Source organism: Candoia aspera, chromosome 1, assembly GCF_035149785.1.
Source record: "Candoia aspera isolate rCanAsp1 chromosome 1, rCanAsp1.hap2, whole genome shotgun sequence".
Lineage (NCBI taxonomy): Eukaryota > Metazoa > Chordata > Lepidosauria > Squamata > Boidae > Candoia > Candoia aspera.
Genome location: NC_086153.1, coordinates 70,267,971 through 70,289,735, shown reverse-complemented (window position 1 = coordinate 70,289,735; position 21,765 = coordinate 70,267,971). Strand labels below are relative to the sequence as shown.

At 40.9% G+C, this 21,765-nt stretch overlaps 1 protein-coding gene across 1 annotated transcript in view; it reads right to left on the bottom strand.

The window, feature by feature from the left end:
- The window catches only part of GREM2 (gremlin 2, DAN family BMP antagonist), a 31,540-nt gene extending 22,168 nt beyond the window's left edge, over nucleotides 1-9,372 (bottom strand). The window contains exon 1 of the mRNA XM_063306360.1: nucleotides 9,179-9,372. The gene's annotated coding sequence lies outside the window, so the exon portion shown is untranslated. The remainder of the gene's footprint in view (nucleotides 1-9,178) is intronic.
- Between the last annotated feature and the right edge of the window lie 12,393 nt (nucleotides 9,373-21,765).

Here is a 21,765-nt window from a genome sequence, read left to right as displayed (position 1 = left end):
TCAACTCAGGCTTCACTCCTGGTGACTATACAGACAAAACCAAGTAGTTGTTTTGGCAACAACATGACAGTGGTTTTCCACTGCTTTCTTCCAGAATGGTGTTTTGATATTGTTGTTTTGTCTGTTTACTTCCCAGTCTAGTCTACAGTAGAAGAATTTCCTGGTTGTCTCCCATCAAAGTATTAATCAGCCCTAACCCTGCTAAACTTCTGAATCTAACAAGTCAGCTGGTGCTGCCATCCACAAGGCTAGCTAAGAAGCTGTATTAAGATGTGACCCAAGGGCAACCAGCTCTATAAACGTCAGAAGGGAAGGAAGATTAGTTTTCAAAAATAACATACAGTATGAACAAATGAAGTAGGATAAGAAACAAAATTCAAAGGAAAAAACTCCTAACCTGCTCATTTATTTTATTTATTTATTTATTTATTTTACAGGCTACCTGACTCCTAAATGACTCTGGGCAGCTTACAACTAAGAACAAATATATGTGTAAAGCATATGATAGATACAACTAATCAGAAGAGCAAAGTATTCAAAACAAGGCCAATCAAATCAAAACAGGCAAAAGGATAAGAGGAGGGAATACAATCAATCAGCCTGTCCCCAAAGCCTGGGAGAACAACCAGATCTTCAATAGTCTCCTAAACATAAGGGTGGGAGCCACACCAATGTCTGGGGGAATCATTCCAGAAGACAAGAATTGCAATAGAGCAGGCATGCTTCCTGGCTCCCTTAACAGGACATTTTTTAATTGACAGCCATTTGGGTACTTAGCCTAAAGGAGTGCAGAACCTGTAGCTTTCCAGATGTTTGTTGATATATTGATGTATTATATTTCTATAACAAACTCTGTGGTTTACAAGTGACTACTAAAATATTCATAATGTAAATAATGAAAACACCGACAGTAAACAAGCTAATTAAAATAATACAATCTAAAAAAATCATGTTAAGTGAGAAAATATTAAACTATCATAACAGTAAATGGCAAAATTAGTTATCAAATGCTCTCTGGAAGAGTTCCACCTGTCATCTTCAGGAAAGATATTAGAGAAGGAGGCAATCTTAATTTATAAGGCATTGCATAAAACCAGGGCCATGACTAAGACACAGCACTTCCTAGCCTTGGCCTCCACATATCACGGAAGTGGAAAAGAACCAGAATGATTATGGAGTCATTGATTGACTCCATAATCAAAAGACACTTCTGCAAGTGCCTAGGTGCCAAGCTATTTAGCGCTTTATAGGGCAAAACCAGCACTTTGAATTGCACCCAGGAATTTACTGGTAGCCAATGCAGGGCCCATAACATTGGTGTTACATGTTTCTGGTAGCCAGTACCTCCCAACAAGCAGGCTGCTGCATTTTGACCAATTGTAGTGCTTAAACGGTCTTCAAAGGCAGTCCCGTGAATAGCTCATTGCAATAGTTTAAATGTAAGTCACTGGTGCATGATCTTCTTACTCCAAATGTCACTGAATATTCCGAGAAGCTCCAATTGCTACAGCCAGTGGGAACAGACACTGGAAATTGTAGTTAAGCAACATCTGAAAAAGCCAGATATTCCCACCACACACTTAATTTGTCTATTTTATAATTTCCTTTGTTGGCTCTCTTTTTACTGTTTTAAGCTCCAGTCATTATCATCTGATAGAAAAGCAAACTAATTTTCTATAAGAACAAGTAATCTTCCCTAGACAGCAACAAATCCAAACAATTATTTTTAATTACATATTAATTTTAAATCCTCAACAAACCCAGAAACCTTGCTAAAACACCACTGGCTTCTTTTTGATAGTTTAGTATTATCAGTTATTCTTTCCCGTTGTTACTGCATATATTGTCTTCCTAATATTTATATATCACAGAATGAACTGCAAGGTAACTCTACCATAGTCCTCACGATTTATTAAAGCAGCTGCTCTACAGCTGAAGATCCTTGCTTATTCTGTTTCTCAAGTATTTACTCGCATTCACCTTGGGACATAAACATTGTTCCATCTTGTGCTATGTTTTTAAATCTGAGAAGCAGTAGTGTGACCTCTAACTTTTGTTCTTTAAAAGTACTCTTATACAGATACATTGCTTGATTAGACTATCAGCAATAAGCCCAAGTTTCCAGAATATTCTTTCAATTAGAAAAGATGACAGTTCTAGAAATGCATCTGAACTATAAGGTTCTCTATGCTTTCTCAAGATCAGCTTTCCCAAGGGTTACAGCTCCGTTATTTTTGTTTTCGAGAATCATTGTTTACAACTTTGTCTCCTTAAACTTTGACCTCAGTCATTAGTGCCAGGAATTAAATCATGTCTTTGGAGAACAATAATAAAAGCAGGATAATTTTAGAGAAAATAAATTGAGATGTAACAAATTTCAATCATTTTCCAACCTTTGAGAGATCTGGCACAATTATGAAGGGCTGGCTGTATGTCTGTATGAAGAAGCCTGAACAACCAACAAAATGAAACTGTAAACTTCTCAATACTGCTGGGCAGTGCCCCACAAGTACAATGTGTGTTTATCAGTTTCCTCCTGAGTTTAGTTTGACTTTCAATTTTCCTTTAACTCAATCATAGTAAACATACTGAATTCCCTTAAAATAATGCATTTTACTTAGAAAGAAATGGTGGTGAAGTCCAGGACAGAGTTTGTCTTGCATGATATAACATTTTCCTACGAGACTTCAAAGCTTCAAATGCCATATTATTATAAACCAAAGAAACAAGCTTGTTTTTATAAACATTGGATTTAGATTGCCTATGATAACATCTCTGGCTGAAGTCCTCAAATCCAGGATGAATTTACTTTAGTACTACTACTCTGCAGTAAGTTTCCTGGCCTTATTAAATAAAAGGCAAGTGACTGAATCCTCTCTGTTTTTGTGGAATGCAGCAAATCTGGTAGCCCAGCTGATCTACTTCCCTACATGGAGATGCTAAGATCGAACTTAGACACATCTAACCATTGCAGCACAGGATCTACTTTTGAGTCACTGTTCCAATCCTGAAGGAATTATTTATTGGTCTGGAGGGGTGTGGGAGAAATTATAACACTTTTTCAGTGGGTTGTTAAATACTAAATACTTAGAGTTCCCATAGATAGGAACTCCATTATGGACTGCAGCAATCAAGGAGTAAGATATGAACTTCCCAGATCAAAGATTGATCCAGTGCTAGGGAGGGAGCAGGAAGCAGTGTTTTATCCTACCTGCATGAAATACCTCCCCTTCCCAAAACCCTTGAGATTGACAATGGTATAGTACTACACCTGCCTTTCCATAACTTTAACTGTTTTGATTCCCTGAGTAGACATACAATCTCTTCCCATTTCAACCATCCTGTTCTATTAACTCCTGTACCATGGAAGAGACCTGCAATATGAAGTCTAAGGACATACAAACTGTCCTGCCCCCAACAAGCTCTATCAAATTTTCTGAAGTGGGAAACTGAATTGAATGAGCAGAGAGACTGGTGCAGATGTGATGCCTTAGATTCTGAACACCATTTGCTTGTTTTGGCAATAGTTTTATGGCACTTGGTTGTTGAAACTGCATATGTGATATTTGCTCTGACAGATAAATGAACATTTAATTTGGGTGGTTGGGTTTCTTTCAAAATTACAAACCCAAAGGAAAAAGCTATTATATAAGCAGAATAATAAAACAATGAACTAGTATGTTTGCTAGAAAACAAGTATACAATATAGTCACTCAAACCTTCTCTTGATTTTTTACATTAACTCTTGATCTACAAGCAAATAGTCACTCATACCAATACAATAATTAGATGGTATTCGCCAATATGAAGAAGCCACATCCTTAAAAACAATGGCATGTGAGACTGAGATTCATACAATATGATCCAACATTCAATAAAATGATCAGTCCCACTTCTTCCGAATGACTACATAAGCTTATTCAAGACACGTCTCTGCAGGTTTTTGATACCGGGGGTGGGGGAGATAGCAGTTCTGTATTGCTTCAATACTATGTGATCTCCAGCCCAGCTGTTTATGAATTGCATGTGATAGTATATTGTTTGCTAATGTGCATGTGGAGCAGGGAGGGCAGCATCTTACCTTTTGTCTCAGGCAGCAGTTTATCTTAGACCAGGGTTCCCCAAAGTGGTCAATATCAATCCCCAAGGGTCAACAGGACTATTCAAGGGGTCAAAAGAAACAGACTGAACTTGGAAGAATGTGGTGACTTATAATTAAAACTCACCAATCTCCAACCAAATACCAGTCACGCTCATCAGAAGCATTCTTCCCATTAATGATATCAACAGTTTCAGTAAAAGACATGTTAAATCTTGTATTTTTCATATTTTAAATATTACCTATTTTATGAAGTCATTTTTATTATTATTCATAATATTAGTTAAAGTATTAAATTATATTCATATAATAAATGTTGGAGGGTCAATGAAAAATCTGAAACGTCATGAAGGGGTCAATCAGCTGAAGAGTTTGGGGACCTCTGCCTTAGACTGAGTAACTCTTGTAATTGTGCTGTTATTCCACCTACTAGTTTAGTCAAAAGAGAAAAGCAAATGAAGAACTTTCAGTTCCTGAGAGTCTTTGGCTACAGTTCTATATATACTGAATATTCAGGGTAATGCAAGTTGCACATAAATATGCATAAGATTACTCTGGAAAAGTGACATTTCAGTGTGACTTCTGATTTAAAAAAAAATACAAAACTCAATCTTTTGGGCTCAAATTGGAGTGGCCTATAAGCTCTGCCAATAAATATATAAATATGCATCCAGAGCTCTGACAGCTATGTGGCATGGCTCCTCCTCTTTCAATAATGCACACAATGACCCTTGTGACTACACAGGATTTAACTGAAAAAGCATATGTGGAATTGAATTTAGAGGCATCACCAGCACTTTTGCAATAGATGTGGGAACATTTCAGTAACACCATTCCAGCCCCTATCCTTACAACCAGGCAAAAGTTTACAGTTTGTTTTGAGTTAATAAGAGCTAATCATAGGTTTCCCAACAAGGAAAAATAAAGATACACAGGCTTAGGAAAATGTTTAAAATTAAGCATAGGGTAAACAATGTGGATACAGATATTTTTTTCCCATAATAATGACCGTAGACCTCATGGTAATTCAGTAAATTACTAACTAATAAATACAAGAGCTGGTTTGGTGAAGTGGTTAAGGTGCTGGCCTAGAAACCAGGAGACTGAGTTCTAGGCCTCCCTTGGGCATGAAAGCCGGCTGGGTGACTTTGGGCCAGCCATGTTCTCTCAGCCTAACCCACCTCACAGGGCTGTTGTTGTGGAGAACATAGGAGGTAGGAGTGTTAGATACGTTTGCCACCTTCAGTTCTATATACAAAAGATGGGATTTAAAAAAACCAAACAAACATGAAGACATGAATATGAAATAATTCACCCAATACATAATGAGTTTAAAAACTCCCTTGCCAAAGGATGTGGTGATATCCACTCAAATGATCCACAGGTGGTAGGTACGATCACTTATATTAGTGCTGTTGGTTCCCTACAGTAGGTGCAGCTGTGCTGAAGCAAAGACAGGCATCCTGAATGATTGAAGCCACAAGGCAGACTGATTCACAGGATTTGTCTTGAGTTTCCTGCAGATCTGCTAACTAAAGCAATGAGGAGCCACTGAGAATCTCCCTGGTGTATTTAAGTATTTTTATTACTGCTGTCTGTTTCGTATGTGTGTGCCACCATACTTAAGACACAGAAAAGGGGGAAAGTAGAGGCTTGTTTTTACTAAGGAGATCCACATTTTCCTTTCTGCCAACCACAATTTATCAGATATGCAGCTAAAACTTCCAGATTATGGTAAAAGGGGGTTTTCCAGGGAAATGTTAGAAAAATCTGATACAATTGGAGAGTAAGAAGTGAGTTAACATTTGTTGAATCCACCTCTCAAATGACAAACCACAGCAGCTGAAGGTTTGTCCACATCAGTTGGGGCAGACACATGTAAATTATGCCCACTTCTTTCAAGAATATGCACAAGGACAATTTGATAGATTTCACCGGTAGTGAGTGTACAGATTAGTCCAGACATTACAAGAAGGACCTGGCTGTTTTGCAATCAAAGTTATTTTCTTTGCTTCTATGCCACATACTAACTAGTAATAGTAATTCACTTTTAAGCTATGTACTTTGAAAAGCTGGGGAAGGTGACGACTGGGGAAGGCAATGGCAAACCACCCCGCTATAGTCTGCCAAGAAAAGGTTGTAAAAGCAGCGTCCCCCCAGAGGGTCAGACATGACTCGGTGCTTGCACAGGGGACCTTTCACCTCACCACTTTGAAAAGCAGTAGTATCTCAGTAAATCTCCCACCTCCAGCTTCCCAACTCTTTTCCAAGCAAAGTCTAACCATTTTTACAAAGTGCTGTACGTAATTACTGAACTGGTGAGTTTACTTTTCTGAACCCATTCCCTTACGAAAGGGATCCTAAGAAAACCCAATCAAGATTTGCTTATTTTCCCATTATTACATGGGTGACCTAAATAAATGTACCAATTCAATAAAGCTCAGTCAGCAGTTTCCCAAGTGGTAGCTGAATTAATCTGGAGCACAAAAACACTCAGTTGGGTAGTTTATTTTCTCCTGGGAGGACCCTTCCCAAAGGTCTTCCATCCCTAAGGAACAGATTACAGGTGGGGGAAATAAGTATAGGAGCTGCAGAAAAAAGAGGTATTTGCAAAGGCAACACGCATCCTTCTCTCCCAGATGGTTTCCTCTGTTCATCAAAACTTGTCTTCTATAGGACCTCCCAAAGGAAACAGACTCAACTTTTATGGTATTACAAAACTCTTCACTGTCATTTTATTAAGTTCTAAATTTTCTAAGTTTTTTTCTATTTTAAAAGAACCACTCTCAAGAAAACCAGAAGTCTGTTTCCAATGCAATGTTAATGCCATTGACAGAATATAACTTAAATCACTCTTTTGAGACAATATAAAGAATTATGACGAATACATTTGCTATATACCAAACATTTAGTATTAGCACTTAATAATACATATTAAGCTGCTTCCATGAATAACCAGCTATCCTTAGGAAGGTGACTCTTTGAAACATCACCCATAGATTCATTAGCCTCTTACTTCCATTTCTAAGTTGAGGCACTCACACTGTTTTTCAAAGTATGTCCAAGAGCTTCCAAAATTACATTACAAATATCTTACAAGTGTCATATTAGATGAAATAATTTCTCTAAGTAACACCTTCTAGCTATAAGTGCTATTGTAACAAATGTATCCCATGTTCCCCAGATAGCTTTAGGAACAAGCAATGAATTCAGTAAGACTTACAACTTTTTGCACCTCTACTCAGAAGGCAGTCCCACTGAGTTGAAAGCAATTCACCTTTTGAATTATTTACTAAAACATTTTCTTTTCAAATAGCATTTGACTCCAACTACCCAAGTTGGAGGATTCATGTATAGCAAATCTTACCATCAAAAAACAAACACACTGAGAGCCAGCTTTACAGCTCTTCACTAAAAAGTGAATGTAAGCCAAGAGGGCAAAATATATATGCTCCCAGCTGCAGTATCTCTTTCATTACACCTGAAAATGCTTGGGATCAGGTATGAATCATTTCAATTTCTAGCCCACAACTTTAACTTTTCTATGGATTGGGTTGGCCATTTCATTCAAAAGTGCTTTCTTTTTTTCTTTCTTCTACTTTCAGGTTTATAATAAACAGATAACAAAAGAGGAAAGGCTAGAAAAATATACCCACAAAGGTTAAAGAAAATTACATTTGCATGGTTTCAGCCTGTGTACAGCATACCAGAACAATGATTTAAACAATATTTGTTTCCTTACCTTATTCAACATGTTAAAAAAGAAAATAAACCCTGCAAGGAAACACAGTGCCTGCATTGTATTTGTGCTGGTGGGAAGTCAAGAACCTGAACTGATGTTGAATTTCATAGTGAATTAGCATGCAGTAGCACCACTGTGGTCTGATATGCAAAGTGCTAATTAAGGCCCAGTGAGTGGACCATGCACCTGTTGCTATTTGATTCAGAAGGCATTGTTTGGATTCCTGTAGATTTACATCAAAAACCATTTTCTATAGTGATTGGAACTGGCTGGAACTCAGGTTCAACTTACAGTATTCAGGAGGCTTTCAATCGGAGTGCTTTTCCACATTCCCATCCTTTTCTCCCTCCTCCCCCCTTTTCTCCTGTTAAGAATGTTGCTTTCTTGAAAATAAAGTCAGGCTATTAATTTTATCCTCAACAATCTCCTAAAGATAGTTATGTAATGACTTATACAATCCTGGACTAAAATTAAAAATCTCCACAATTTTCTGTGTGGCAACTTCCTAACTTTGTATATCAAATCTAAAAATCTATCCAATTTATTTCAAAATTTTAAAAATTTGGTTCAATTTAAAAAGAAAACTTCCTCCTGTAGCAAGGGTGCATTTCTATTCCTGTAACACTCCTGGTCAAAATAATTAAAATCATATTCTATGTTTCCAAAGCAGATGGTTAAAACCTGTGTGTGCTTAGAATTGGGGTTTTTTTTTCTTGAGGTTATTTAATCCTGGTTTAGATTAATTAATCCTAAACCAGGCCCATCCCCAATCATTTAATCCTAAACCAGGTCTATCCTAAAGTAAAGAAAAAATCACAGTGAAATACAATACTGTAAGAACTTTAGCACCGAATTTTACACAGCAACAAGAATTGTCTTAGGCTGCGGAGCTCAAGCCGATCCACCCATTGCTTCAGACAAACCAGGGATGTAACAATGTGGCTAATTGGAAGTTACATGTCTTCTGGTAATTAATTGTCCAGAACCCGTGACTTTGATTTGAGAAACGCGAAAGCCTGACGGGCAGGGCAGCTCCTGGACAGAAAGCGGCCGGGGGTGGCTTCCTTCTCGGACTAGGATGCCACGTTATCCTAAAGGAACACGCGACGAGTCTTCCCCAAAAGGTGAGGAAAACCTCGCTTCTGACCCAATTTTTCCCCTTCCTTTGATGGGGAGGGGGAGAAATTCTGACGCTTTCGAGAATGTGCCCACGCACGTCTCATGCCCACCACAAAGAAAAAAAAACGGCCCGCGTCCGCCGGCGTCTTGTTTGCACGCTCCTCTCTATTCCCAAAGGCGCCGCGCCACATCCAGCCGTTCGGACGGCGCGGCTTTACCTGTCAGCTGCCGAGGCGGCCGCCGGCCCTGGCCTTCTCTCCGGAGAGGTCGACGGGGCTCTCGCTGGGCTCCTTTCCACGCGGCGACTCGGAGACCCGAGGCGGCGAGGCTCCTGGGACGTCTCCTTCAGGAGAGCGGCGGTGTCACGCTTCGCAGCCAGGCGGAGAGCCGTGTGGAAGGGGCTGCTGGCGGGAAGGAGACGCTTCGCTCTGACTCCTCTCGGTCACCGCATGGGGATATTACCGAAGTCTACGCTTTCTATTGGCTCCGGTCACCAAACAACAAATCACACTCGCCTCCCCTTTCGAACCGCTCAGCGCTCCCCCCAAGTCCCTCCCGCTCGCCAGCCCGCCGCTTTCTGCTCAGGGGTTGTTTCTCCTCCAGGCTTACAAACGCGGCAGCCGCACTCCAGCCAGGCGCGCGCTGCTCTTCCGAGTCCGGACTGCCGCTTGCTCTCGTCTGCCGATTTGCACGCTTGCGTGCAGGTTCGACATTATTCACCTGCAACCTAGACCGTCTTCTGCAGTTGGATCCGCGTGTCTTGCCAGAAAACCATTATCCCCCACCTCCAAGCATTTCTTAGCTAAGTTTTCCGTCATCTTTATCATCCCCAAACTACGTACCATTAAGGATAAATAGTTACAGGGGTTTAAAAAATCCAAAGCAGTGGTTGCCTCAAAGCTTTAAAAAATGCATTTTTGAAAGGTGTAACTTGGATTGTAGCCTTGCTAGAATTCCGGGGCAGGGACTGGAAACAATTACTATTAGCTCATTTTGGAATTTACTGCATTATATTAACAGGATATGATATATGATATCACAACTTGCTTTAGGATCCCAAACTCTCAAAGCTGCAGAGAAAAATAGTAGAGCTGATACACGTTTTGTGGCCATTCAATAGCATTTCTAATTGTTCCTATAAAGTTTAGAAATTTGCAGTAGAATATATTGTTCCTTGCTTCTGGTGATAGGCATGTGTATTTGAGATTTTAAAAACATCAAGCAGAGAAGCAAGCTTGAATCCATTTTAAAGGGATGCAGTTAAACCAATATATTTTTGAGTGGCTAACAAAACAAAAATTTAAAACCTCTTTATTTAATAAGAGGTTTTTAAACATTTTCAGCCTGTGGAACCATGCAGAACTTCTGGATTCTATAGCACCCAATTTGAAAAGCCTGATAGAGATACTTCAGCAGCCCAATTTGCTGACCTGAGTCACATGTAACACTAAGCTATAATGACACTGTTCGCACATTCCCATAATATGGTGTAGTGTGATGGCCAAATTAATTTGTTAGCATTCAGCACTATATTAACAAACCATGGTAGCAAAAAAAATCCTGGCTTAGTGTAATTTTGCTTCATATGTATCGGTTACATGTCCAAACATATCCATTTGATGTGTAGCAGGTAATAACATTTTGCCAAACTTGTCTGTACTTGGAAGTTAAGCAGAGCCAGGCCTGAGTAGTAAGTGGATGGGCAAAATCAGGACATTCCAAGGCTAGACTGGTAAATAAATAACAGAGGGAAGCAATAGCAAACCGCTTCTGCACTGTAGCTTTCTTGACGATATGGGCATCCAAGAAATCACCAGCAATCAAGCTCAACTCAAAAGAAACTTCACTGTTTCATTTCAAGAGGACCCAGGTATTTGGGAATAGCTGATACTTTGCAGGTGCTGTGAGTCTGCCTCAGTTTGTATGGCTGTTAAATTATCTTCTTGGGGTGAGCAGCTTGTTGTGGGCCTCAAGGGTGCCCACTTGATGAGATCTGCCACAAGCACCATACAGGTATGTGACTGATCCAACAAACCAGGAGTAGATGGGGAGGAGGAAAAGACTGGTGGTTACTGTAAAAACCAAGACAGGTACAGATTACCAGTCCTCCCCCCTTGTGTTCAGAACTCAGCTGTGTTTAGAACTGCCACCCAGAAAATTCTCACAATGATTGAAGGCTGTAAATGCTAGGTTTTTGTCGTTCAAATACCCCCGGGGACACCAGGTTGAGGAGGGCTCCCTTAAGGATCTAATATTATCCCTCTCCTCCAAATAATCTGAGGGTTCCCCTCACTGTGCTGTCTTGTAAAAATGTGACAAAGTTTTTGCAGGACTTCCAAATCTGCACACTCCATTTTACCAGAGTGAAATGCTGTAGGAAGCCCTGGAGGAAACAGATTATCCCCAACCATTTCAGTCAGATGTCAGGCCTAGATAAGGTACAGAGACAGCTTTAGGCATTCTTGTAGATGATTTCTGATAGGACCAAGATAGGAGTAGTGTGATCCTCCTTGTCCTGCTTGATCTCTCAACAGCTTTCAGCACCATCAATCATAGTAATCCTGGTTTTATGGTTCTCCTCTAGTTAGTAATGGTGAGAGTGGAGGGACTAAGCCCTATACCCTTCAATTGTTGGCTGCCATGGGGCTCAATGCTCTCCCCACTCCTATTCAACATCTAGTCAACCACTGGGGGAGATCATCTGTCAGCATGTGGTCAAATTTTATTACTATTTTGATGATATTGAACTTTAGTTCTCATCCCCTGGCCAAATAGGTGATTTTGTCAATGTCTTGTCCAAGTGCCCAGAGACTTTTCAGATCTGGATAGGAAGGAATTAATTCTGAATGGGGCTGCATTCCCCCAAGCAGAACTGGTTTGCAATTTGGGGTCCTCAAGAAACAGCTATGGCTTTGCAGCTAGGGTCTTTGCACAGCAATATCTCATGCACCATTTGCAACCTTTCCTAGAACAGGAGTTTTTACTCACTGTCACTCACACCTTAGTCACATCTCAATTGGACAATTGCCATGTGCCCTTAAAGAACAGTCAGAAATTACAACTGGTTCAGAATGCAGTGGCTTGCATTGTACACCTGGCGGCACCTATGTAACACCTACTTTGAGAGCTGCACTGATTGGGTTCCAGGTTCCGGCTGTCACCTTTAAAGCCCTTCAGGGTTCAGGATCTGGATATCAGTGGGATGACATTGTCCCAATGACTTCTACCTCCCAGATAGATCTAGTAGGGTGGATGCTTTACATGTCCTCTTCATTAGAGATTGTTCCTACACAGGACACACAGACATGACTTTTCACTCACTGACCCCTTGTCTGGAGTAGCATCTGCCAGATATTCATATATTCTCCTCCATCTTGATTTTAAGTCAGTGAGGACTTGATTGTTCCATCAAGCTCAAGGCCTGAGGGCAGAGCTGATGTGACTATACCTCCCGATGATAAATTAGCTTTATTATGTTTTGAGTGTTGATTCCTGGCTTTTATATAGTTATTTACAATGTATGGCTTTAATTTTAAATTTTGACAATTTAACAATGTTTTTAAATCCCAAATCATGGACGTGAGATGTTGTGCACCACTCAGAGTTGATTGATTGGCGCAGTCTATAAAAACTAACTAAAATAAAAAGAAAATTAGGAAGTATTCAGTGTGGATTTGGTGGAATGAGTACAAGCATACTCTGTGTGTGTGTGTGAGAGAGAGAGAAACGATGCTTCCATCATTGTCACATTCATAGAAACCAATCTACAGCATATTATATCTTTTCTATATACACATGAAATGTTGATTAATTTTGGATGTAATTTAGTGAGGAATATTTATTGAACATAAAATGTATGAAGTTGACATTTCACTCTTTGATTAGATAAAGCAATCTCACAACTTTTATCAACCATACTATGTTAAAATACTTAGAATCTATCATTTAAAAGCACTGAGTAGTTCATTAAAATATGTTGGCTAAAATCTGTCATAAGTAGCATAATTTCTTCCCAATGTACTCCATGCATCATTGTAAATAAGCCACCATTAATTTCCTTCCAAAACCTCCCTTTTTCACCTTTTGTCTGCTTATTCATTTTAATTGTTTTCCATGTGTCTGTTTAATTTGGGTCTGCCTTATTACTTATTTAATCTTTTCATGTAGAATTATAATGACTTTCCACAAGTTATTGTAATCCTATTAGGGACACAGGTATTTTAAAGTCACTTGACTTTGCAAATATTTTTATTTGCTCAATTATCTGGCTTATTTGGGAGCCAAGCAGGGATAAAGAGTCCCCACCCCATCCCCCAATCTTAGCAAAGGAAATGGTCATTTTTCATTCTAACTGGGTAAGAAGTTAAATGAAAGAATGGTGCTTTGATATCTGACCTGGAAAATAAATTGTTCAATAAATATAGACCCAGTGATGTCAGGCAGCTTTCTTTAAGCTAGTGCCCTCCATATATGCTGGACACAATTCCCACCATCCCCAGCCAGCACTCCTAAGCTAAATAATTACTTTCCAGCATTAGATTTCCAACTGTTTTATATCTCTATCTTTACGAGAGAGCAAGTGTGGTATAGTAGTTAAGGTGCTGGACTCAGAGTGGGGAGACCCAGGTTCTACTTAGGCACAGAAACCTACTGCATGACTTTGGGCTGGTTGCTTTCTCTCAGCCCTAGACTGGGAATTTTAAAAAAAAATGTATCTACCAACTTGCACTGGACCAGCATAGTAAATATAGTCCATAACCTTCAATACAGAGGCTTTCATCCTGCAATACATATACATCAATGATGCTGTAAAAGGGGTAGTTCAAGTTCTCTTCCTAGTTCATTTTGCCAGTCTAAATCATGCCCCCCTCCCAAATTTGGAATTGGGGTACTTTTTGCCAGGAATATAAGGTGTAGGAAAGGGTTGAATGTTGTCTTCTACTCTGCCATTTCTCCAATTCTGAACCACCTGCATCCATTTTAAATAAAATAAGATATAGAGAATAAATTAACAATACTGATAAGTCACAGTTACTGTTTTATGTTCCATGTAATCTGATCTTTTGCAATGTGAAAAGATTTACTAAGAAGTAAAAACCTTCCAGCCAGTTTCTTGCAAGAAGCCCGGAAACCAAGTCTGACAATCAGTTGAGGGGAATGAATGCGAAGTGCTGTGACGAACTGTTCAAGAGCTGCAGAAGGGGAGACGTGATAGCAGGTTTCAGATAGCTGAAAGGTTGACAAAGGGAAGCAAAGATGTTCATTCTTTTTCCAGAAAGCAGGACTGGATCAGTGAGTAATAAAAACAGAAAGCAGATTTCAGCTGACTAGCTAGTAAACTTACATAGGAGTGAAAGCTGTGGGTAAACCTCTTGACCGACTAGAGGCCTGAAGAGCCATTTAGTACACATAGAATAGCAGCATCTGGTATCACAGAACTTGCCTTGAGAAATGGAGTTGGACTAGAGCAAAGGTAGATAACCCACAGGTCACATGCAGCCCTCAGCCCATTTTTATGACCCCTAGAATCCCCCAAGATATCTCCCAATGGGATGTATCTTTTTAAGCACTCGTTTTACAGGCTGCTCTGTTAGCTCCAGGTGTTTACTACTGTTGCAGCCTCTGTGTTAGCTAAGAGTTAACTGAATCTGTTTTGGAACACTAATATTAAGTGCTTAATTCTGGTTAGTATGGAAGAAGCAAATGGCAAAGTGCTGACCTGGTCAGGTTTAGAGACACTGGCACTGAAACCAGCAATTGATTGATTACTCCTTTCCTGAAGGTCGGCCCTGTTGATCAATGGTGGAATTGAAAAAAGGGTAACTTGAGAACTCTTCTTGCTTTGATTCTTCTACTTTATTATAGTCCATTAGGATTTTAAATCAGATATGTGGAATAAAATGGCAATTATGTTGAAAACCAGTAAGTGTCCTAGGCTTTCAAATTTCTCTTTTTTAGCCATCACTGTTTGCAGCACTGCCCAAGTCGATACCTTCTTTTCCACTAGAAAAGTTCACCCCACAAATAGATTTGTGGTGATCGCCATCAATAATCCCATAGCTTGGGTGACATATCCTCACTGTCCAGGTTTCTATAGTAGTAATGAAAGTTCTCACACTCCATCAAGTTAAGCAGGGAGTTGTAGCAGCCAGGAAGTTATCTTCTTCCCAAATACATTGGAATGGGGCAGATAACACTTTTTTCCCCCCCAGCAGGATTGGGTGGGCTACAGTCATTGCCTGAGCAAATGGACAGAGTAGCTGTCAGTGCATGTTTGCATATTGTGTTGCTGAGGCTTGGAGTTATACAAATCAAACTTAGAATTTTGTCCCAGTGCTGAAATGATACCTACCAGGGCAAGCGGCCAATTAAATACGCAGCCAAAATTAATTTCTCATTTAGCCCTCTATCTAACCCTTCTCTTTTGCTGCACCAGAAACAATTCTGCATTTGCCATGAAGTGACAGAGAGCAAAATACATTGTGCCTTCATAATGAGAGTGTTATACAGTCTTCACAATGCTTATGGTTCCATATCCGTCTTTACGTGATTTCATTCAGATTACATTCTCAGGTTTAGGTGGGCATTTAATGCATATACATTTAGATACTACATTCATTTATTACCAGTGCACACCTAAAATGAAAAGTATGAGCATAATGAAAAGGGGGCTGCAGACTGCAAGACCATAGAAATCTGAAGCTGCTTTTCAGATTTTGTGTAGAATGTTGGAAGGAATCAGCCTTCCTGAGCCCTGCCTGCCTTGCTAGCTTTATAATAACTGTGGAGTCCTTGGTGCTCTCTGAGCTTGGCTGTTTGCTTGCAGACATTTCATTTCCTGACTAGGTGACCTCATCAGTGCTGGTGAGTGTGGGGTTTGCTGCCTGCCAGTGTTGGTGGGGGTATGGCTTTCTCCTTGGTAGCTCCTTGATTAGGGCATTTTTTTCTGCTTGATTGTTTGTCTGGTGTTAATCCCTGCTTATCTGGGTGTTGGCTGCTGAAGAGGATGTGTTCTGGTCTTCTTGTTTCCTTCTTAGCTTTTTTTATTGTCTCTCTTGAATGGTGTGTAAATATGGTCTATGTCTATGTGTCTATTGATGGCTGATGAGTGCCAAGCTTCCAGGGATTCCCTAGCAGTTTGGGATTTGGCTTGGTCTAGGATGCTCACAGTTTTCCAGTTGAAACTGTGGTTGAATCTGTCCATGTGTTGTGAGATTAAGGAGTTTTCATCGGGTCTTCTGACAGCTAGTTGGTGTTCATGGATGTGCTCTGCTAGTCTTCTGCCTGTCTATCCTACATAGTGGCTGTTATAGTCCTTACACTGGATGTTGTAGATGACTCCTGTTTTTTTCTTCTTGGGCTACTGGGTCTTCTGGTTTACTTAAGATGTTTTGGAGGGCTTTAGCTGGTTTGTGTGCTACAGTGATGCTGTGTGGTTGTAATACTCTGTTGGTTGTTTCTAATGTATGGTAGTGTTAGCTTGTGGGTTATGCTGTAGAGGATTGAGTGGTCAGGCACTTTTTGATAAAGTTGCATGGGTGTCCATTTTATTGGAAGATGTTCAGGTGGTCTGTTTCCTTTCTCTGGTGTTCTGGATTGCTGCAATGCATTTGTGCTCATCTGAATAATGTTCTTGCACAGCTCCTCTTGTGGGAGGTTAGGTTGTTACTTTGGTAATGGAGCACTTGTGTATTTGGCTAGGTCAGGAGTGTTGTGTAGAGCTGCTACCATGGATTCTTTTGCTAGTGCCAGGTCTATGGATGTAAAGAGGGCTGTGACATCAAATGAAACCATAATTTCATCTTCTTCTATCTTTAGGTCTTTGATTTTCTGGAGGCACCATAGTGGGGAGTTAATAGAGTATTCACTCTCCTCTGTGAGATGCCCAAGCTTTTTTGTAAGTTCTTTGGCTATGTTGTATGTTGGGGTCCCTGGTAACAATACAATTGGACCAAAGGTATGTCGTGCTTGTGTATTTTGGGGCATCCATAGATGTCATGTTCACTGTTTCAGTGTGCACTGTACATCGTAACCTTTCACATGCCATGGTGCTGACGCGCATTTATGGTGGGAGGGAGCTGCTGTGAAACATTGTGCCAAGCTCTGTATCTGTGGAATGTGTTTGGGTTATGTGGTCTACTCAAGGACTTTTCCCGCGGACCATCAGGAGCCGTTAGGAGCACCTGGGATTGTGAGCCTGGGAAGATTCTACGGGGGGAGGGATCTCATTTGTACCGAGGGTTTTTTAGTTTGCATTTGGCGCGCTTTTTCCATTCTCAGCTTTCTTTGTGATCCTGCATACTATTCTTTAATAAATCAGATATCTTTATGAACCTGTTCATGAGTCTGATGGTGTTTTAGGATAGGCAATCATTACAATAGAAGTGTGGGAAGACGGGTCCTCTGCTGTTCATCTGCCACTGTTCTTCTTTAATGACTTGACCTTTCTTGGTTAGGTCGTTGAGGGTTCTCTTGATCTGGTTGTCTAGTTTCTATATTGGGATGGTGTTTACTGTGTTGTAGGTTTCTTTGTCCTCCAATAATTATTTGATTTTTTGTCCATCTGTCCATGATAACCATGGTTAGGCCTTGTCTGCTGGGAAGATAGTGATGGTTTGGTCCTTCTTTAGAGGCTTGAGGGCTGCTCTGTCCTCTGCTTTGAATGGGTTCTGATTCTGTGTCCTTCTGGTCTGTGGCATGATGGTCTGCCTTTTGTCTCCTTGGCTTTCTGTGGCACATCCTGTGGTTTTAAATGCTGCTTCTAAGGCTGCAAAGAATTCTAACAGAGTAGCATCGTCTGTGTGATTGAGGCCTTTCAGGAGGACCTTGGGTTCTGCGGTGGAGAGTGGGAGGCTGCACATGTTGACCACCCATTCAGGTGACTCTTTGCTTCTGGGGTTTAGCTTGAGCCCTTTGGTTTGGAGTGTTTGTTCAACTTGTCTTAGGGATGTAGTCTTGGTGGTGGTTGTCAGCATATTTTAATGTTCTGGGCTCATGGTTTGCTCCTTGAGGTTATCTCTGGTGTGCTGGTATTCGTTTAGCCTGAGGTGAGCATCCATGACCACTAGTCGTACCTTTTTTTTGGCTGCTTTGTTGAGCTTTTTTCCACCCAGCTGTGCCATTTATTAGAGGTTTGCATATGACACTGGTGGGCAGGGCATGCAGTCATAGGCATTTGTGTAAAGAAAATAGTTGTTCCTTAGTAGAGGTTTGCCAACATGCAAATTTCTCCCAGTTGCATGCTCTCTGAAGCATTTGATGCCCATATGTGGTCCTAGTAGAAGAGAAGCTCTGTACCTCAGGGTTGAAGTGTGGAGTCCTTGGTGCTCTCTGAGCTTGGATGTTTGCTTGCTTGCAAATGTTTTTTCATTACCCGAAGGTAACATCATCAACGAAGCATGAAAAAATAACTAGACAGAAGCTGTAACCAATCAGTGCTTGGGTTCCCAAGGTAACACTGATAAGGGGGAGGAATTGTCTTTAAATGCTTTTGTGGTGTGGCTGTGTGCTACCCTGGATATAAATTTCATTCAGTGGGACATTTCACTGACACATGCCATTCTGCCAATGGATTCTTGTTGTTGTTTATTCGTTTAGTCGCTTCCGACTCTTCGTGACTTCATGGACCAGCCCACACCAGAGCTTCCTGTCGGTCAACACCCACAGCTCCCCCAGGGACGAGTCCGTCACCTCTAGAATATCATCCATCCACCTTGCCCTTGGTCGGCCCCTCTTCCTTTTGCCCTCCACTCTCCCTAGCATCAGCATCTTCTCCAGGGTGTCCTGTCTTCTCATTATGTGGCCAAAGTATTTCAGTTTTGCCTTTAATATCATTCCCTCAAATGAGCAGTCTGGCTTTATTTCCTGGAGGATGGACTAGTTTGATCTTCTTGCAGTCCAAGGCACTCTCAGAATTTTCCTCCAACACCACAGTTCAAAAGCATCGATCTTCCTTCTCTCAGCCTTCCTTATGGTCCAGCTCTCGCAGCCATATGTTACTACGGGGAACACCATTGCTTTAACTATGCGGACTTTTGTTGTCAGTGTGATGTCTCTGCTCTTAACTATTTTATCAAGATTTGTCATTGCTCTTCTCCCAAGGATTAAGCATCTTCTGATTTCCTGACTGCAGTCAGCATCTGCAGTAATCTTTGCACCTAGGAATACAAAGTCTTTCACTGCTTCTACATTTTCTCCCTCTATTTGCCAGTTATCAATCAAGCTGGTTGCCATAATCTTGGTTTTTTTTTTTGAGGTTTAGCTGCAAGCCAGCTTGTGCACTTTCTTCTTTCACCTTCATCATAAGGCTCCTCAGTTCCTCTTCGCTTTCAGCCATCAAAGTGGTATCATCTGCATATCTGAGATTGTTAATATTTCCTCCAGCGATTTTAACTCCAGCCTTGGATTCCTCAAGCCCAGCATGTCGCATGATGTGTTCTGCGTACAAGTTGAATAGGTAGGGTGAGAGTATACAGCCCTGGCGTACTCCTTTCCCAATCTTAAACCAGTCCGTTGTTCCGTGGTCTGTTCTTACTGTTGCTACTTGGTTGTTATACAGATTCCTCAGGAGGCATACAAGATGACTTGGTATCCCCATACCACTAAGAACTTGCCACAATTTGTTGTGGTCCACACAGTCAAAGGCTTTAGAATAGTCAATAAAACAGAAATAGATGTTTTTCTGAAACTCCCTGGCTTATTCCATTATCTAGCGGATATTGGCAATTTGGTCCCTAGTTCCTCTGCCTTTTCTAAACCCAGCTTGTGCATCTGGCAATTCTCGCTCCATGAATTGCTGAAGTCTACCTTGCAGGATCTTGAGCATTACCTTACTGGCATGTGAAATGAGTGCCACTGTTCGATAGTTTGAACATTCTTTAGTGTTTCCCTTTTTTGGTATGGGGATATAAGTTGATTTTTTCCAGTCTGATGGCCATTCTTGTGTTTTCCAAATTTGCTGGCCTATAGCATGCATTACCTTGACAGCATCATCTTGCAAGATTTTGAGCGGTTCAGCTGGGATGCCATCGTCTCCTGCTGCCTTGTTATTAGCGATGCTTCTTAAGGCCCATTCAACCTCACTCTTCAGGATGTCTGGCTCTAGCTCACTGACCACACCGTCAAAGCTATCCCCGATATTGTTATCCTTCCTATACAGGTCTTCTGTATATTCTTGCCACCTTTTCTTGATCTCTTCTCCTTCTGTTAGGTCCTTGCCATCTTTGTTTTTGATTGTGCCCATTTTTGCCTGGAATTTACCTCCAATGTTTCTAATTTTCTGGAAGAGGTCTCTTGTCCTTCCTATTCTATTGTCTTCTTCCACTTCCACACATTGCTTGTTTAAAAATAATTCCTTATCTCTTCTGGCTAACCTCTGGAATTTTGCATTTAATTGGGCATATCTCCCCCTATCACTGTTGCCTTTTGCTTTCCTTCTTTCTTGGGCTACTTCTAGTGTCTCAGACAGCCATTTTGCCTTCTTGGTTTTCTCTTTCTTTGGGATGTATTTTGTTGCTGCCTCCTGAACAATGTTGCGAACTTCTGTCCATAGTTCTTCCGGAACCCTATCTACTAAGTCCAGTCCCTTAAATCTATTCTTCACCTCCACTGCATATTCCTTAGGAATATTAGTGGGTTCATATCTAGCTGATCTGTGGGTCTTCCCTAATCTCTTTAGTCTGATCCTAAATTGTGCAATAAAAAGTTCGTGATCTGAACTACAGTCAGCTCCAGGTCTTGTTTTTACCGACTGTATAGATGTCCACCACCTTTGGCTGCAAAGGATGTAGCCAATCTGATTTTGGTGTTGTCCATTTGGTGAAGTCCATCTATAAAGCCGTCTCTTAGGTTGTTGGAAGAGAGTGTTTGTTATGCAGAGTGAGTTGTCTTGGCAAAATTCTATCAGCCTATGTCCTGCTTCGTTTTGTTCTCCCAGGCCATGCTTACCAGGTGTCATTTGACTGCCCACCTTAGCATTCCAGTCTCCTGTGATGAAAATAACATCTCTTTTAGGCGTGTTGTCCAGTAGGTGCTGCAGATCCTCATAGAACTGATCTACTTCAGCTTCTTCAGCATCTGTGGTTTGGGCGTATATTTGGATCACTGTGATGTTAGATGGCTTGCCCTGAATTCAAATTGAGATCATTCTATCATTTTTTGGATTGTATCCAAGCACTGCTTTAGCCCCTTTACTATTAATTATGAAGGCTACTCCATTTCTTCTGTGGTCCTCTTGTCCACAGTAGTAGATCTGGTGGTCATCTGATGTGAAGTGGCCCATTCCAGTCCATTTCAGTTCACTGACGCCCAAAATGTCTATCTTTAATCTTGACATCTCACGAATAACCACATCCAATTTGCCCTGGCTCATAGATCTTACATTCCAGGTTCCAATGGTGTGTTGATCCTTAGAACATCGGATTCGCCATTCACCACCAGCACCGTCGGCCGCTAGCCGTCCTTTCGGCTTTGAGCTAGCTGCGTCATCACATCTGGGGCTAGTTGAACTCATCCTCTGTTCCTCCGCAGTAGCATTTTGACCATCTTCCGACCTGGGGGTCTCATCTTCCGATGGTATACTGACATATCTCTGGTTGTACTGATCCATTTAGTTTTCACGGCAAGAATACTGGGGTGGGTTGCCATTACCTTCCCCAGGGATCGCATTTAGTCTGACCTCTCTGTCATGACCTTCCCATCTTGAGTGGCCCTTCACAGTTTAGCTCATGGCATCATTGAGGTGCTCAAGCTCCAGCACCACGACAAGGTAACGATCCTTTGCTGAAGAATGGATTCTTAAGATCCC